Source organism: Anoplolepis gracilipes, unplaced genomic scaffold (genome assembly GCF_047496725.1).
Source record: "Anoplolepis gracilipes unplaced genomic scaffold, ASM4749672v1 Contig19, whole genome shotgun sequence".
In the NCBI taxonomy this organism is placed as follows: Eukaryota; Metazoa; Arthropoda; class Insecta; order Hymenoptera; family Formicidae; genus Anoplolepis; species Anoplolepis gracilipes.
Window position 1 is genome coordinate 2,169,743 of NW_027328667.1, and position 17,686 is coordinate 2,187,428.

The 17,686-nt window shown below is 20.5% G+C and overlaps 4 pseudogenes; 3 read left to right on the forward strand and 1 right to left on the reverse strand.

Annotated features, from left to right (window-relative positions):
• The first annotated feature begins 1,013 nt into the window (after positions 1-1,013).
• Positions 1,014-7,333, forward strand: LOC140675526 (cytochrome c oxidase subunit 1-like; annotated as a pseudogene).
• Positions 7,334-9,916: 2,583 nt separating this feature from the next.
• On the forward strand, positions 9,917-10,717 carry LOC140675527 (cytochrome c oxidase subunit 3-like; annotated as a pseudogene).
• Positions 10,718-11,957: 1,240 nt separating this feature from the next.
• On the reverse strand, positions 11,958-13,274 carry LOC140675543 (NADH-ubiquinone oxidoreductase chain 5-like; annotated as a pseudogene).
• Positions 13,275-16,111: 2,837 nt separating this feature from the next.
• Positions 16,112-17,215, forward strand: LOC140675553 (cytochrome b-like; annotated as a pseudogene).
• The last annotated feature ends 471 nt before the right edge of the window (positions 17,216-17,686 follow it).

Genomic DNA, 17,686 nt, shown 5'->3' on the forward strand with positions numbered 1-17,686 from the left:
ATGCCGGAGATAGTCCGCCCCTCCTCAAGGCGGTCTTCTTTGGGGAGACATTTTGTGTTGTCCTCAGCCTGAGAGAATGCCACTCCCCGCTGTCGGAATCTGAATCCCGGTCAGATTCAATGCGGTTCCGTCCTCTCAGGTTCCTGCCCCTTTTCTCCTTTTCACTTTTTGTGATGCTTCCCTCTTCGATCAGGCGAGTACTGAGCTGGTTCGTCAGCACTTTTACCTGATCGGCGAGTTCCGCCATCTGTTTTTTGAGCTCGCTCGTCTCCTTTTCTTTCTCGGCTTTGAGGAGCTCCAATTGGTGCCAAAGTTCCTCCGCTTCAGCGTTGCTCGGCGAGGACGATACAGTTCTGTCGTGAAGGACTGCTGTGGCAGCCATGATGGACGCCACAGCCTTCTTCATCTCCCCTTCCAGTGGGCCCTTGATGTTCTTGGAGACCTGCAGACTCTTGAAAATGGTCACGCAGTTTGCTATGGTATCCGACACCACAGCCGGTGTCGGAGAGTGGAGGAACATCTCCCTCGCCACCCTCTGGTTGTCTCGGCATCTCTCCCAGGCCTGTCCATCGGGCATTGAGGCACCCAGGGCCCAATCCGTGTCCACTCTCTCTCTGGCCTCTTCCCTCGCTCTGGCCCTTGCCTCCCTTTTCTCCCTTGTCCCTTCACCTGTGGTGATGGGCCTTCCTCTGCCTCTCTTGACGGAGCTGACGTCCGACTGCTCGTCCTCCGAGCCAGCATAGTACGACCCAGCGTGCGATGCTGCTTCGTACTCGTCAGGATCACCCGCCACGCTACTGGCGCGTGATCCCGCTGGGAACGCCAAGTCCTCGTCACTAGGAGCAGGAGTTATACCTGTATCGGTATGTTTCCTCCTTTTCCCGCTCGCTCGGCAGCTGTGGCATATATGCCTCGCGTTGTGAGGGCATTTGCTCGTTTTTTTGGCCATTGGAAATTGGAGGTATCTCCTTTCCAACGCCTCCCTCGCTGCCGTACCATCCTGAATGGCCGTAATGGTAGGTTTGCCACCGAATGTCGATGGCCCTGGGTACGAAGGCATAACCTTCCCCTCTGAGCCCTCGGGTATTTCGGGGAATACCCGCCAATAGATATAAAAATAATTATTAATAAAATAGAAAAATTTAAATAATAAAAATTAGTAGCAAACGGATATAATAATCATATAGATAATATAGTTACAAATTTCATTAAAGGAGTCAAATAAAATAATCGATAATTAGATTTATAAACATAAAATAATTCTTTATTTAATAATTTAATAGCATCGCTGAAAGGTTGCAAAATACCAACTAACCCGACCTTATTAGGACCTTTACGTATTTGTACATGTATATCCTAAAAATTTCCGCTCTAATAAAGTTAAAAAAGCAATCCCTAACAATAAAATTAATAATAAAATTAATAAATTTAATAAATTTAAAACTAAATAATAATAAATATTTTTAATTATTACTTATATAAATTATTTTTATATATTTATAAATTCTAAATTTATTACACTATTCTGCCAAAGTAATCTACAATTTTTATAAAATTAATATTATTCTTTAATTTAAAAAAAATTTCAAATAAAAAGTCCTTTCGTACAAATTTATTTACACTTTAATTATAGATAAAATCCGATCTGGCTTACGTCGATCTAAACTCAAATCATGTAAAATTTTAATAGTCGAACAGACTAAATAATTAAATTTTTCCATCTAATTTTTATTTTAATTCAACATCGAGGTCTCAATCATTTTTTATAATATGATCTTAAAAAAAATATTACGCTGTTATCCCTAAGGTAATTAATTTTTCAATAATTTCTTTTAAAACTTATTCATATTTTCATAAATATATGATTATCTATTAAATAAAATTAAAAAAGTTTATAAAATTTTTTAATCCTCCCAACTAAATATAATTTTATACTAAATTTAAAAACTAATGTATTTTAATAAAAATTATATTAAATTCTATAGGGTCTTATCGTCCCATAATATTATTTGAACATTTTTATTCAAAATTTAAATTTTTATTATTTAATTTAAAAAGCTTAAATCTTATCCATTCCTTCATTCCAGCCTCCAATTAAAAGACAAATGATTATGCTACGTTAGCACAGTCAAATTACTGCGGCTATTTAATACACATCATTGAGCAGAACAAACCTTTAATTATTTTCTAAAAACCATGTTTTTATTAAACAGGTGGACTTAATTTTATTTAAATATATTAAATAAATTTATTTTGCCTAATTCTTTAATTAAATATAAATTATTAATTATTATCAAATTTTTAAAAATAAATTTTATAAATAATACTAATTTTATCATTATTAATTTTTAATTTAAATTAATAAAAATATTTTTTTAATTTATTAAATTTATTTTAATTTTAAAATTATAATTAAACTATGCTGAAATAAATAAATTATTAAATTTTTTCAAAAAATTTTAAATTTTAAAACCATTTTTATAAAATTTTTATAAATAATATTAATAAATTTTTTAAATTTTAAAATTAATTTATAGATTATCCCATAAATTTTTAATATAAATCAATATATTTATTGTAAATAAAAATTATTTTAAACTTTAATAAAAATTTACATATTTAAATTTATATCTAAATTAAATTTATATAAAAAAAAAAATTAGATATCAAAAAAATTGATTAAAGTATCTTCTCTAAATAAATATTAAAAATAATTTTTTTATATTAAATTTTATTTATTTATTTAACTCTTTTTTTTCGAGAAATTTATTTATCAATAATTTTTTTTAATAAACCCTGATACAAAAGGTACATTTAACTAAAATTACTTTTAAAAATTTTTTTATTTTTCATTTACATTACATTATCATTAAAATTAAAATAATTATTTTAAAATTTTTTACTAAAACTTTTTTTTTTTTTAATATAATTTTATTTAATAATTTATAATATTTTTTCTTATATTTATTTATTATTAATAATTTATTTATTAATTATAATAAAATTTTAATAATTTTTAATTAATCTTTTCAATGTAAATGAAAAATTTTTATTTAAACTAAAATTTTTTTTTATTCTAAATACATTTTCCAATATATTTACTTTGTTACGACTTTTTCCATAAATTTTTATTAATGAAAATGACGGGCAATTTGTACATATTTTAATTAAAATTCAATTTAAATATTTTTTTAACTTTACAATTAAATTCAATATTTATAAAACTTTAAAAATTTATTTCAATTAATTAAATTAAATGTAACTCATTTAAATCTTAACTATTCTACATTTTGATTTGAATTATAATTATAATTAAATTTTTAAATTATTAATCTTTTAATATAATTTTTCAGCAACAATATATAAAAATTAAATTAAGTAATTCTATTCGTGGATTATCAAATTAATCAACAAGTTCCTCTAAATCATAAAATACCGCCAAATTTTTTATTTTTAATGATTAACATTTAATATTTAATTATATTTTATTTTCATTTAAATAATAGGGTATCTAATCCTAATTTATTATATAAATTTTTTTAATTTTATTATTAATTTAAATAAAATTATTTAACTTTTAATATCTATTCATATTTCACCATAAAAAAATAAATTAGTTAAATATATTTATTTATTTATATATTTTATATTTATATATAATTATTTAAATTTATTTTTATTTAAAGTATAAACCGCAATTGCTGGCACTTTATTTATTAATAATAAATTATAATTTTCTATTATAAATTTTCATTTAATTAATTATTATAAATACTAATTTATATATTATTAAATTATTTAAATTTTATATAATTTTTTAAAATTTTATTTATACTTTAAATTATAAAATAAATTTAAAAAAAAAAATTAATTTTTAATTATATTTATTAATTATTAAAAACAAATTATAAAAATAATTTAAATTTAAATTTAATATGAATATAAAATTTAATTTATAATATACATAAAAAAAAAATTAAATAATATTCCCCCCCCTTTTTTATATTATTATCATTATTATTAATTATTAATAATTATTTAAATATATTAAAATATTTTATTAATAAATAATTTTTTTTTTCTATATTTTAGGTTTTTAATATTTTAAATTAAAAATAATGATTAATAAGTTTTAATTAATTAATATTAAATAATTAATGTTAATTAAATATTTTAAATATATATAATTAATTATATATTTATAAAAATAATTAAAATATTTTATTAACATTAAATAATAATTATTAAATAATATTAATGTATATATAAATAAAAACTTAAATTTTTAATTTTTTTTACTTTCTATAAAATACTCTCCTTAAATTTATATAAATAAGATTTTTAATTATTATTAATTATTTTATTTATAGATAAGTTTTTTAATTTTAATTTTAATAATATATTTTTTTTTGTAAATACATATAATTAAAATAGTCAATTATTAAATTTAAATAAAATTACTCTCTCCCTCTGAATTTTATTTTAACTAATTATACTTTTTTAATTCTATAATAACTAATTATTTTTAAAAAATCAATTTTTATAATAATTTTATTTATAATATTTTATTATTTAATTTATTAATTAATCTTTATAACTACTTTAATTTTAATAAATTCTTTTATTATTTTTACTAATACAAATTTAATTTAAATTATTTATTTAAATTTACTTATAACCTTTTTTTAAATTAAATTTACTTATCATATTTAATTTTAACTAATGATTAATAGTCAATTTTCAAAAATATTATACTAATTTATATTTATTTAATTAAAGTAAGTAAGCTAATTCTCTAAGCTTTTAGGTTCATACCCTAAATATAGAAATTTTATCTTTCTCTTATTTAATTAATTATTTTTGCTATTTAAATTTTATTAATAACTAAAAATTTATTTAATGATATGCCTGATAAAAGGATTATTTTGATAGAATAAATCATACATAATTTATATATGTTTTCATTTAAATTAATTTTTTTATATTTAATAGATTTAAACTATCTCAAAAAATTTCAAAAATTTTTATGCTTCATAATACATTAAAATATAATATTAATATTCAATATTTATTCAAAGTTTAATACAACTAAAAAATTAATTTTATTTATATGCATCATAATTTATTCATAAAATTTTTTTTAATGTCTTATTTAATTTATTTTTCTTTTATTTCTTTATTTTTATACGATTTATTAATAATTTGATTTATTATGGAAATTAATAATTTTTTATTCATTTGTTTTTTATCAATTAAATTAAAAAATAAAAAAATTATTTTTTTATATTATCTCATTCAAGCTTTAGCTTCCTTAATAATAATGTTAACTTTAATTATTAATAATTTTATATATATACAAATAAATTTTATTATAATCAATTTTTTTATCTCTATTATAATTAAATTAGGGATCCCCCCATTTCATTCATGAATCCCTTCTGTAGCTATTTTTTTAGATTGATATTCATTATTTATTTTTTTAACAATTCAAAAAATTATTCCTTTATACATAATTTCACTTATTAACCCTCCAATTTTTTTACTATATTTTATAATTTTAACATCTGCATTTATCTCCGCCTTTAAAATAATTAATTCAATAAATTTTAAAATTTTATTAAGATTTTCTTCAATTAACCAAATGTTTTCTTCAATTAACCGGATGAATATTAATTTTAATTTATTTTAAAACCCTAATCTGATTTTCATATTTAATATTCTATACACTTATCCTATTAATTATTATTATAATTTTTATATATTTTAAAATTTCATTTAGATTTTCTTTAAGTAATAACTTTCCTTCAATTAATTTTAATTTAATTTGTTTGTTATTAATTTTTAATTTAGCCAGAATTCCTCCACTAACGTTTTTTATTTTTAAATGAACTATAATCTATATTTTTTTATTAAATTCAAATTTTTACTTTATTTTTATTTTAATGATTTTAAATTCTTTCATTTTAAATTATGTTTTTTATTAATTTAATAAATCTAATAATATATTTTTATTCAATTAAAATTAAGCTTTTTAATAAACCAATATACATATATAAATTTTCCCACTCATATAGATTATTTATTTTTTTCATGATTTTAAGCTTAATCTTTTCATTAATTATAATTTCAATTTAGTTTGTATACAATTTTTTAAAATTAGATATATAATTTTCACCCCACTTAATCAATAAATTTTAAATATTAAGATTTTAAGTTAAATTTTTAAACTTTAAATTTTCAAAGTTTACACAATAAAATTTTTAAAAATTTTTAAATCTTAAAAATTCTAATATTTTAATTTTTTATTAAAAATTTTTTTAAATTTGCAATTTAATATTTTTATTAGTTAAACTATAAAATATATAAAAAATTTTTATTTTTATAACACATTTAATGTAATATCAGAAAATTAAAATTTTCTTAAATAAATTTACAATTTATTACTTAAATCAGACATGATATCTATTATTATCTCACTTAAACTTAGTAAATAATTTTATTATCAATAAAAATATACTATGAATAAGTGACTTTATTCAACTAATCACAAAGATATTGGCATTCTATATTTTTTATTTGCAATTTGGGCTGGGATAATCGGATCTTCTATAAGAATAATTATTCGTTTAAAATTAGGATCATCTAATGCACTAATTAATAATGATCAAATTTATAATTCAATAGTTACTAGACACGCATTTATTATAATTTTCTTTATAGTTATGCCATTTATAATTGGGGGATTTGGAAATTTTCTTGTCCCTCTAATACTTGGTTCACCTGATATAGCCTACCCTCGAATAAATAATATAAGTTTTTGATTTCTACCCCCCTCACTCTCTCTACTTTTATTAAGTAATTTTATTAATGATGGAACTGGGACTGGATGAACAATTTATCCCCCTTTAGCCTCTAATACATTTCACAATGGTCCTTCAGTAGATTTAACAATTATTTCTCTTCATATTGCCGGAATATCTTCTATTCTAGGGGCTATTAATTTTATTTCTACAATCTTAAATATACATCATAAAAATCTCGCAATTGATAAAATACCCCTTCTAGTTTGATCAATTCTCATTACAGCAATTCTCTTACTTTTATCCCTCCCAATTTTAGCCGGAGCAATCACAATACTTTTAACAGACCGAAATTTAAATACTTCATTTTTTGATCCGTCAGGAGGGGGTGATCCTATTCTTTATCAACATTTATTTTGATTCTTTGGTCACCCCGAAGTTTATATTCTTATTCTCCCAGGATTTGGGCTAATTTCCCATATTATCATAAATGAGAGAGGAAAAAAAGAAACCTTTGGTGCCTTAGGAATAATCTATGCTCTTATAGCAATTGGATTTTTAGGCTTTATTGTTTGGGCTCATCATATATCTATTGAGCTAGATGTTGATACCCGAGCCTATTTCACTTCAGCAACAATAATTATTGCAATTCCAACAGGAATTAAAATCTTCAGTTGAATTACAACACTTCATGGTACAAAAATTAATTATAATTCCTCTCTTTGATGGGCTATAGGATTAATTTTTTTATTCACAATGGGGGGATTAACTGGAATTATACTATCCAATTCCTCAATTGATATTATTCTTCATGATACATATTATGTTGTTGCCTACTTTCATTATGTTCTTTCTATAGGAGCTGTATTTGCCATTATTGTAAGATTTATTCATTGATTCCCTCTTATTACAGGATATTCTTTAAATAATTACTTTTTAAATATTCAATTTATCTCAATATTTGTTGGTGTAAATTTAACATTCTTCCCACAACATTTTTTAGGGGTGAGAGGCATACCTCGACGATACTCAGATTATCCAGACACCTACCTCTCATGAAATATTATTTCTTCAATTGGTTCATTAATTTCTATCATCAGATTAATTTTTTTAATATATTTAATTTGAGAATCCCTATCATCTAAACGTCTTGTCTTAAATATATTCTATCTTAATCCTTCATTAGAATGACTAAGAAAATTACCACCTGTTAATCACAGATATAATGAAATTCCTTCAATTTAATTAAAAATTATCAACTTTAAAAAATTTTAATATGGCAGATTAGTGGCAATAGATTTAAACTCTATATATAAAGATAAATTCTTTTATTAAAAATAATTACTTGAATAATTTTCCTTCAAAATTCTAATTCACCTACATATGATATAATAATTTTTTTTCATGATTTTACTATAATAATTTTAATTTTCATTACTTTATTAATTCTTTTTATTATAATTTCAATAATTAATAATAAATTTACTGACCGATTTATACTTCAAGGCCACACTATTGAATTAATTTGAACTATTTTTCCAATATTTATTTTAATTTTTATTGCCATCCCATCAATTAAAATTTTATATTTAACTGATGAGATATTTAATAATAAAATTACCCTGAAATCTATGGGACATCAATGATATTGAAGGTATGAACTTTCAGATTTTTTAAATATTGAATTTGATTCATTTATAATTCCTACTAATGAATTAAACCCCAATGAATTTCGTCTATTAGACGTAGATAATCGTTGTATTCTTCCATATAATTATCCCATTCGTGTTTTAACTACATCTATAGATGTAATTCACGCTTGAACAGTCCCATCTTTAGGAATTAAAATAGATTCTACACCCGGACGACTAAATCAATCAATGTTAATTATAAACCGACCAGGTCTTTTTTTTGGCCAATGTTCTGAAATTTGTGCTATAAATCATAGATTTATACTCATTGTTATTGAATCAACAAACTTTCCTAACTTCAAAGACTGACTTCTTACCTTTTAACTAATTTTTTTTATTTTAATTGAATAATTAATAAATATAAAATATAATTTTTACATTCATTAAATGACTGAAAGTAAGTTTTGACTTTTTAAGTCAAATTATAATAGATCTAACACCCTATTTTTAATGTAAAGAATTAGTTTAATATTAAAAAACATTAAATTGTCAATTTAAAAATATTTTCACCCCCACAAAAATATTCTTTTATACCACACATAATACCGATAATATGAGCAATAATGTTAATTTTAACTATATTTTCACTTTTTATGATTTTAAGCATTATTTATTTTTATCCTATCAACTTAAAAATTAATTATTATAATAATATAATTTTAACAAATCCTAAAAAATGAATTTGAAAATGATAATAAATTTATTTTCTATTTTTGACCCCTCAACTAGAATTAATTTTTCTCTAAATTGATTAAGAACTTTAATTATTTTTCTTATTTTTTCATATCAATATTGACTTATCCCCTCTCGTTTACATATATTTTTTAATTTTTTATTAAATTTTCTAATAAAAGAATTTAAAATTTTAATTAATTATTCCTATTCTAATTTAATTATTTTTATTAGTTTATTTTTATTTATTATTGTAAATAATTTCATAGGCTTATTCCCCTATATCTTTACATCTTCTAGTCACTTAAGTTTTTGTCTTTCTTTATCTTTATCCCTGTGAATTTCTATAATGTTATTTAGAATTTTAAATTACACTAATGATTTCTTTTCTCATCTTACCCCTCAAGGAACTCCCTTCATTCTAATACCATTTATAGTCATTATTGAATCAATCAGTCTGATTATCCGGCCTCTCACGTTGGCAATTCGTCTGACAGCAAATATAATTGCAGGACATTTACTTTTATTATTATTAGGATCTTTCTGGGCAAATTATTAATAATTTCTTAATTTTTTTAATTATAATCTCCTCTCAACTTTTATTATTTATTCTTGAATTATTTGTATCAATTATTCAGGCCTATGTGTTTTCCATTCTTTCTACATTATTTAGAAGAGAAATTTAATTAATTTTTACTATTTCAAATAAATAAATAATAAATAATTATAATCAAATTTTATAGTATTATCATTATGACAAAATTACATCAAAATCATTCATTTCATTTAGTATCAATTAGACCTTGGCCTATTATTATTTCTTTCAGATTATTTAATAACTTAATTTCAATAATTATATGATTTCATAAATTAAATTATCTAATTATAATTTCTATTCCTTGCACATTATTATGCATATATCAATGATGACGAGATGTAACACGAGAATCAACATTTCAAGGATCTCATACAATTAATGTATATATTGGCCTTCGCTTAGGGATAATTTTATTTATTATTTCAGAAATTTTCTTTTTTATTTCCTTTTTCTGAGCTTATTTTCATTCTGCTTTAGCCCCTTCCATAGAAATTGGTCAATTATGACCCCCCTTAGGCATTAAACCATTCAATCCATTTGATATCCCTCTAATAAATACTATTATTCTTTTATCCTCTGGGATAACAGTAACTTGAACGCATCATTCTATCTTAAATAAAAACTTTAATGAAAGATATCAAAGCCTTTTATTAACAATTATACTTGGGATTTATTTTACCTCCCTTCAAATAATTGAATATTTCGAGTCACCTTTTTCAATTGCTGACTCTATTTATGGGTCAACCTTTTTTCTAGCTACAGGCTTTCACGGAATTCATGTAATTATTGGGACGCTATTTCTTTCAATTTGTTTGCTTCGCATAAATTTTCTTCATTTCAGAAAATCTCACCATTTTGGTTTTGAGGCAGCAGCCTGATACTGACATTTTGTAGATGTTGTTTGATTATTTTTATATATTTCTATTTATTGATGAAGATACTAAAATATTACTTAATTTAAATTAATTTATTATTTTATAAATTTATATAGTATATTCATATTACATTTAATTTCCAATTAAAAAAATTAATAAAATTTTAATATAAATAATTTTAACTTTTATTTATATAATTACATTTTTTATTATTCTATCAACTCTAATTTTATTAATTAATTTACTTATCTCATCTAAATCATTAGCAAATCGAGAAAAAATCTCACCATTTGAATGTGGATTTGATCCTCTATCTAATTCTCGTCACCCATTTAGAATTCAATTTTTTTTAATTAGTTTAATCTTTTTAATTTTTGACATTGAAATTACTCTCTTAATCCCATTAATTTACATATATTTTATAAATAAAATTATTATTTTTTCCTCATTATTGTTCATTTTCATTCTAATTTCTGGCCTAATCATTGAATATTTAGAAAAATCAATTGACTGAAAAACTAATTAAAATTTATAATTTTTTTACATTCATAAATTTATTTTTTATTCTTGATAAATTTTATTCAGGATTTTAGTTAAACATAAATAACATTTAAATTGCAATTAAAAATTAAATATCTTAATATTTAAATCTTAATTTTCTTTTAAAGTAAATATTTACATTTAATTTCGACCTAAAAATTTGATTAATTTCAATTAATCTAAAAGAATCACATCGAATAAAATTTATTTTTTGAAATAATAATATTTTTGAGCTTCTAACTCAACATTCAATGAAAGGTTTCATTTTATTTCATAAATTTAATAAATATCTAATTAAAAATTATTAACTAAAACCAAAAAAGAGGTAAATTATTGTTAATAATTATATTGAATCTATAAAAAAATTCTAGTTAATTTTTCTTTTTTATTCATTTATATAGTTTAATTAATAAAAACCTTATATTTTCATTATAAAAATAATAAATTTTTCTTTATTTATAAATAAATTATTTAAAAATAAAATCTTATTATCTTAATATCTTCAATATTATGCTTTACGAAATTTAAGCTATTTAAATATAAATTACTTTAAAAATTAATTAACTAATAAAAAAAATAATTAATAAAATTAATACTGAAATAAAAATAAATATATAAATTTTAAATAATTTTATCTTAATTACTAATCTATTTATTATCCTATAAATAATTTTCTTTCCCATAAATTCAATCCATATCTTATCTATCCTATAGGTGTTTAATCTACAAATTATAATAAGACTATAAATTCATATATATATATATATATATAATTTATAAATCATATAGATCTAAAAAAATAACTAAATATTAATATATTAATTAAATTTTTTATAGACATAATCAACCTTAATAATACTCCCACAAATAATAATAACATTGTAGTTATTTTTACATTTACATTCATATATAAAAAGTAATTATCAAAAAAAAATATTCACATTAATATAGATCCTCTAATTAACCTTAAGATTAATAAAATAAACATCGATAAATTCATTAATTTATCTTCTTTATAATAATAAAATCTTGAATTTTTAAATGAGCCAAAATAAATATAATAAATCAATCGTAAAGAATATGACACAGTAAGAGAAATTGATAAAGTAATTATTATTAATAAAAAAATATTAATATTATTTAAATAGATAATTTCTATAATTAAATCTTTAGAATAAAATCCGGCTAAAAAAGGAATTCCTATTAATGCTAATCTAGAAATATAAAATCTTATTATAGTAAATGGAGTAAACTCATTTAAATTACCACATAATCGAATATCCTGATTATTATTCATTAAATGAATTATAACTCCTGCACACATAAATAATAATGACTTAAAAATTGCATGAGTCAATAGATGAAAAAAGGCTAAAAAATTAAATCTTAAACTTAAAATTATTATCATTAACCCTAATTGACTTAAAGTAGATAAAGCAATAATTTTTTTTAAATCATTTTCAAAATTTGCCATCAACCCAGCTATAAATATAGTAAAAATTGAAATATATAATAAAATTTTCTCAATGCCCCTATTCATTAAATATTTATTAAAACGAATTATTAGATAAACCCCTGCAGTAACCAAAGTTGATGAATGAACCAAGGCTGATACTGGGGTCGGGGCGGCCATAGCTATTGGTAATGAAACAGAAAAAGGAATCTGAGCACTTTTTGTAGCTGCTGCTAAAACAATTATTCTTAAAATTAACTTATAATTTTCCATAAAACTTAAATTCCAACTTCAAAATGTAAATATTAATCCAATTCTTATTAATAACCCAATATCTCCCACTCGATTGCATAAGACTGTCACTATCCCAGAATTATATGATAAATAATTCTGATAATAAATCACTAAACAATAAGAAGTTAATTCTAACCCATCTCACCCAAATAAAATTCTAATTAAATTAGGGCTAATAATCATTAAAATTATTGATAAAACAAATATAATTACTAACTTAATAAACCGATCAATAAATATGTCATCGCCTATATAAATTATTCTATGTAATATAATTATTGAAGAAATTAATATAACTACCCCAATGAACAATGAGACTCAATCAAATAAAATATAAAATTCTACATTAATTGAATTAAAATTAAAAAATAATCATTCCATTATATATCTTAAATTTATTAAATTTAAATATAATCTTATAAAAAAAAATAACATAAAAATAATTATTATAAAAAATGAATAAATTTATAATAATCTAAGATAAATTTTTTTTATATCACTAATTTCACAAATTAATATTTTATTTTAAACTACTTAAATAATGACATTATAATAAAATAAATAAATAATAAACATTACTTATTTATTAATAATTAATATTATCTATATTGACTAATATAACAAAACTAAATTCTATTTAAAAAAATTAATGTAAAAAACTTAAATTTAAAATTATTAAAATTAAAGGAATTAAATGAATCAAAATAATCATATAATCTTTTATATAAATAAATTGTTGAAAATTTTTCTTCAAAATAATTAAATCCATGCTGAATATATGAATATAAATATAATGAATAAGCACTCCTAAAAAAACAAATTATTATTATATAAATAATAACAGATATCTCTCATCTAATTAAAACTCTAATTATAAAAATCTCTCTAAAAAAATTTAAAGAAAAAGGAAAAGAAAAGTTAGCAGCACATAATAAAAATCATCAAATTCTTAAAGACGGAAAAATATTTAATATTCCTTTATTAAAAAAAATTAACCGACTCCCTGATCGCTCATAATATAAATTCACTATAAAAAATAAACCTGATGAACATAGGCCATGAGAAATTATTAAAATATAAGCACTAATAAATCCTAATTTTATTATTGTTAATATTGAACATATTATTACATTTATATGTACAACAGAAGAATAAGCCACCAAACTTTTTATATCAATTTCAACTAAACATAAAATACCAATAAACAACCTTCCTACAATCCCAACTCTAAAAATTACATACCTATACTTATTCCTTTGAAAAATAAATATTATAATAAAACGTAATAAACCATACCCCCCTAATTTCAATAAAACAGCAGCTAAAATTATTGACCCATAAACAGGCGCTTCAACATGGGCCTTAGGCAACCAAACATGAAAAATAAAAATTGGTAGCTTAATAAAAAATGCTATAAAATAAACTAAATAATCTCAAAATCCTATATTAATTATTATATTTTTTATCAATAAATTAAAATCAAATGTTATATTATGCTTATAAATTTCATATAAATAAATTAATAAAGGCAAAGAAATAAATATTGTATATATTAATAAATAATAAGATGCAGAGGTTCGTTCAAAATTTAACCCTCAATAAATAATGACAATAAACATAGGAATTAATCTTAACTCACAAACATTAAATAAAATAATATTAAATTTATAGAAGAAAAATAAATAATTAAAATTAATAATATAATTTCAAATATTAACAATTATTTTTCATAATTTATTTTAATTAGCCTACCACTCCTCTCCTCCAACTGAATAACTATTTTTATTAAAGCTAAAATTCAAAATCTTAAAGCTAATAAAAAAAATGAATAAAAATCAAACCCTATAAATATTCTCACCCTAATTCAAATATCATCTTTAAATATAAATTTAAATAAAAATGAAAATCTAAAAATAAAACATGAATTATAAAAAAATATAATTTTTTTATTTTTTATTAATAAAATTATAAATATAAAAAAAAATAAAAATTTTATCATATTAATTCAAAAAAAATAAATAATAGAATAATTTAATTATACTATAGTTTATACTAAAACATTAATTTTGTAAATTAAAAATATTTATTATAATAAATTTGTGTAAAATTATAAAATATTTTAATATAAAATATTAAATAAATTTTTAATTTTTTAATTAAAACTTATTAATATTAAATAAATAATATAATTCATTCCCATGAAAACGAACAATAATTACCAATAATGTTAATCCCAAAACTCCTTCACACACACTAAAAACTAAATAATAAATTATAAAAATCTCCAAATTAAATATCCTAAAAATCATAAATATAATTATTGATAAAATTAATACTATTAATTCAATTATTATTAAAATAATTAATATAAATTTATATATAAAAATTAATAATAATAAAATAATTATATATATATATATGTATAAATTAATAAATCAATATAAATAATTATATAATTATTTTATTATATAATTCAAAAAATAAATCTATTTATGCCATTAATCTCCAAAATTAATATTCTTTTTCTAAACTATTTTTTGAAAATAATTAAATTTTCATTGATTTTTACCAATATATTCAATTTAATTAAACTTTAATTTTTTCAACCCCTCTTATATATGAATAAAGAATTACTTACTTTTACTATTTTAATTTTTTTAATATTTTTTATTATTTTATTTTTACTAGCTACTAATAACAGCTCTATCCACCCTATCTGAATAATTATCTCTATTTTAATTTTTAGAATATTTATTTGCATAAATCTTTCAGTCTGACAATCTAATTATATTTATTCTATTATATTATTCTTAATTATAATTAGAGGCTTATTAATTATTTTTCTTTATTTTGCAAGATTAATCTCAAATGATCAAAATAAACTTAATAATTACAACCCCTATTTACTTATATTATTCATTTTAAATTGATTATTATTAATTAGATATATATATATTTCAATTTACCTTGACCTAACTTATTAAAAAATAAATTTAATTATAGTGATTCAATAATAATCTTAAAATTTAATGAAATAAATTATCAAAATATTATTAACCTTTATGAATACCCATATAATAATATAACTATTAGCTCAATATTTTATCTACTAATTTCATTATTTACTATTATCAAAGTTTGTTCTATTAAATTATTCACTATACGTAAAATCAATTAAAAATTTATTTATGAATAAAAACTTAATAATATTTATTAATAACTCTTTACTTAAACTCCCTACACCAATTAATATTTCTTACTGATGAAATTTTGGATCATTATTAGGAATATTCTTATTTATCCAAATTTTAAGGGGCTTTTTTTTATCCATACATTATTGTTCTAATATAAATTATGCTTTTAACAGAATTATTCACATTATTCAAAATGTAAAATTAGGATGATTATTGCATAATATTCACATAAATGGAGCTTCAATATTTTTTATCTGTATATATATTCATATTAGACGAGGATTATACTATAATTCTTACAAACTTTTTAATACCTGAATAATTGGAGTAAGAATCTTCTTAATATCCATAGCAACAGCTTTTTTAGGATACGTTTTGCCATGAGGCCAAATATCATTCTGAGGAGCAACAGTTATTACTAATTTAATTTCCACAATCCCCTACATAGGAAATATAATCGTCCAATGAATTTGAGGGGGATTCTCTATTAATAACGCAACTTTAAATCGATTTTACTCTCTTCATTTTATTATACCCTTCCTCTCTCTAATTATATTAATAATTATTTTACATTTATTTTTCTTACATAATACAGGATCTTCTAATCCTTTAGAAACTAATAGAAATCTCTATAAAATTCCATTTCATATTTACTTCACGATAAAAGATAATATTACTTTTATAATTTTCATCATAATTTTTTGAATTATTAATCTAGAATATCCATATATATTTAGGGATCCTGATAACTTTCTTCTCGCAAATCCTATAATTACACCTATTCATATTCAACCTGAATGATACTTTCTCTTTGCTTATGCTATTCTTCGATCAATCCCTAATAAACTAGGGGGGGTTATTGCCCTATTAATATCAATTTTAATCTTATACACCCTTCCTCTTTTAACCCCTAAATTCAATTCATTAATAATTTATCCTATTAACCAGCTATTATATTGAATTTTTTTAAACACATTTATTCTCCTTACTTGGGCAGGAGCCCAAGTAATTGAATATCCATTTATTAGAATTAGTCAAATTTTATCAGTTATTTATTTTCTTTATTTTATTCTTATATCTATCATAATAAAAATCTGAGATATTATTTTATTAAATTAAAAATTTATTTTTATTATTTATATTTAACTATTAACCAATAAAAAAATTATAAATTCATAAGTTAATGATCTTGATTAATAAGTTTATGTTTTGAAAACATAATAAAGAAATTCAAAATTTTCTATTAACTTCCAAATTACTTATTTTTAATCTCACACACACCACACAACTTAAGCCCACTTTATCTCTATTCTATAATAAAACAATAACTATTATGAATTTTATTCTTAAAATTAAAACTAAATATATTAAAATAATAGGCAAAATAATTTTTCAACATAAATATATTAATTCATCATACCGCATTCGAGGTAATAATCCTCGCATAAAAATAATCAAAGATCTTATTAAATTAATTATAACAAATATTAACATAGAATATAAAAGTAAATTAGTAAATAAAATAATTCTAATAAATCTAAAAAAAATAATCATACCATATTCAGATAA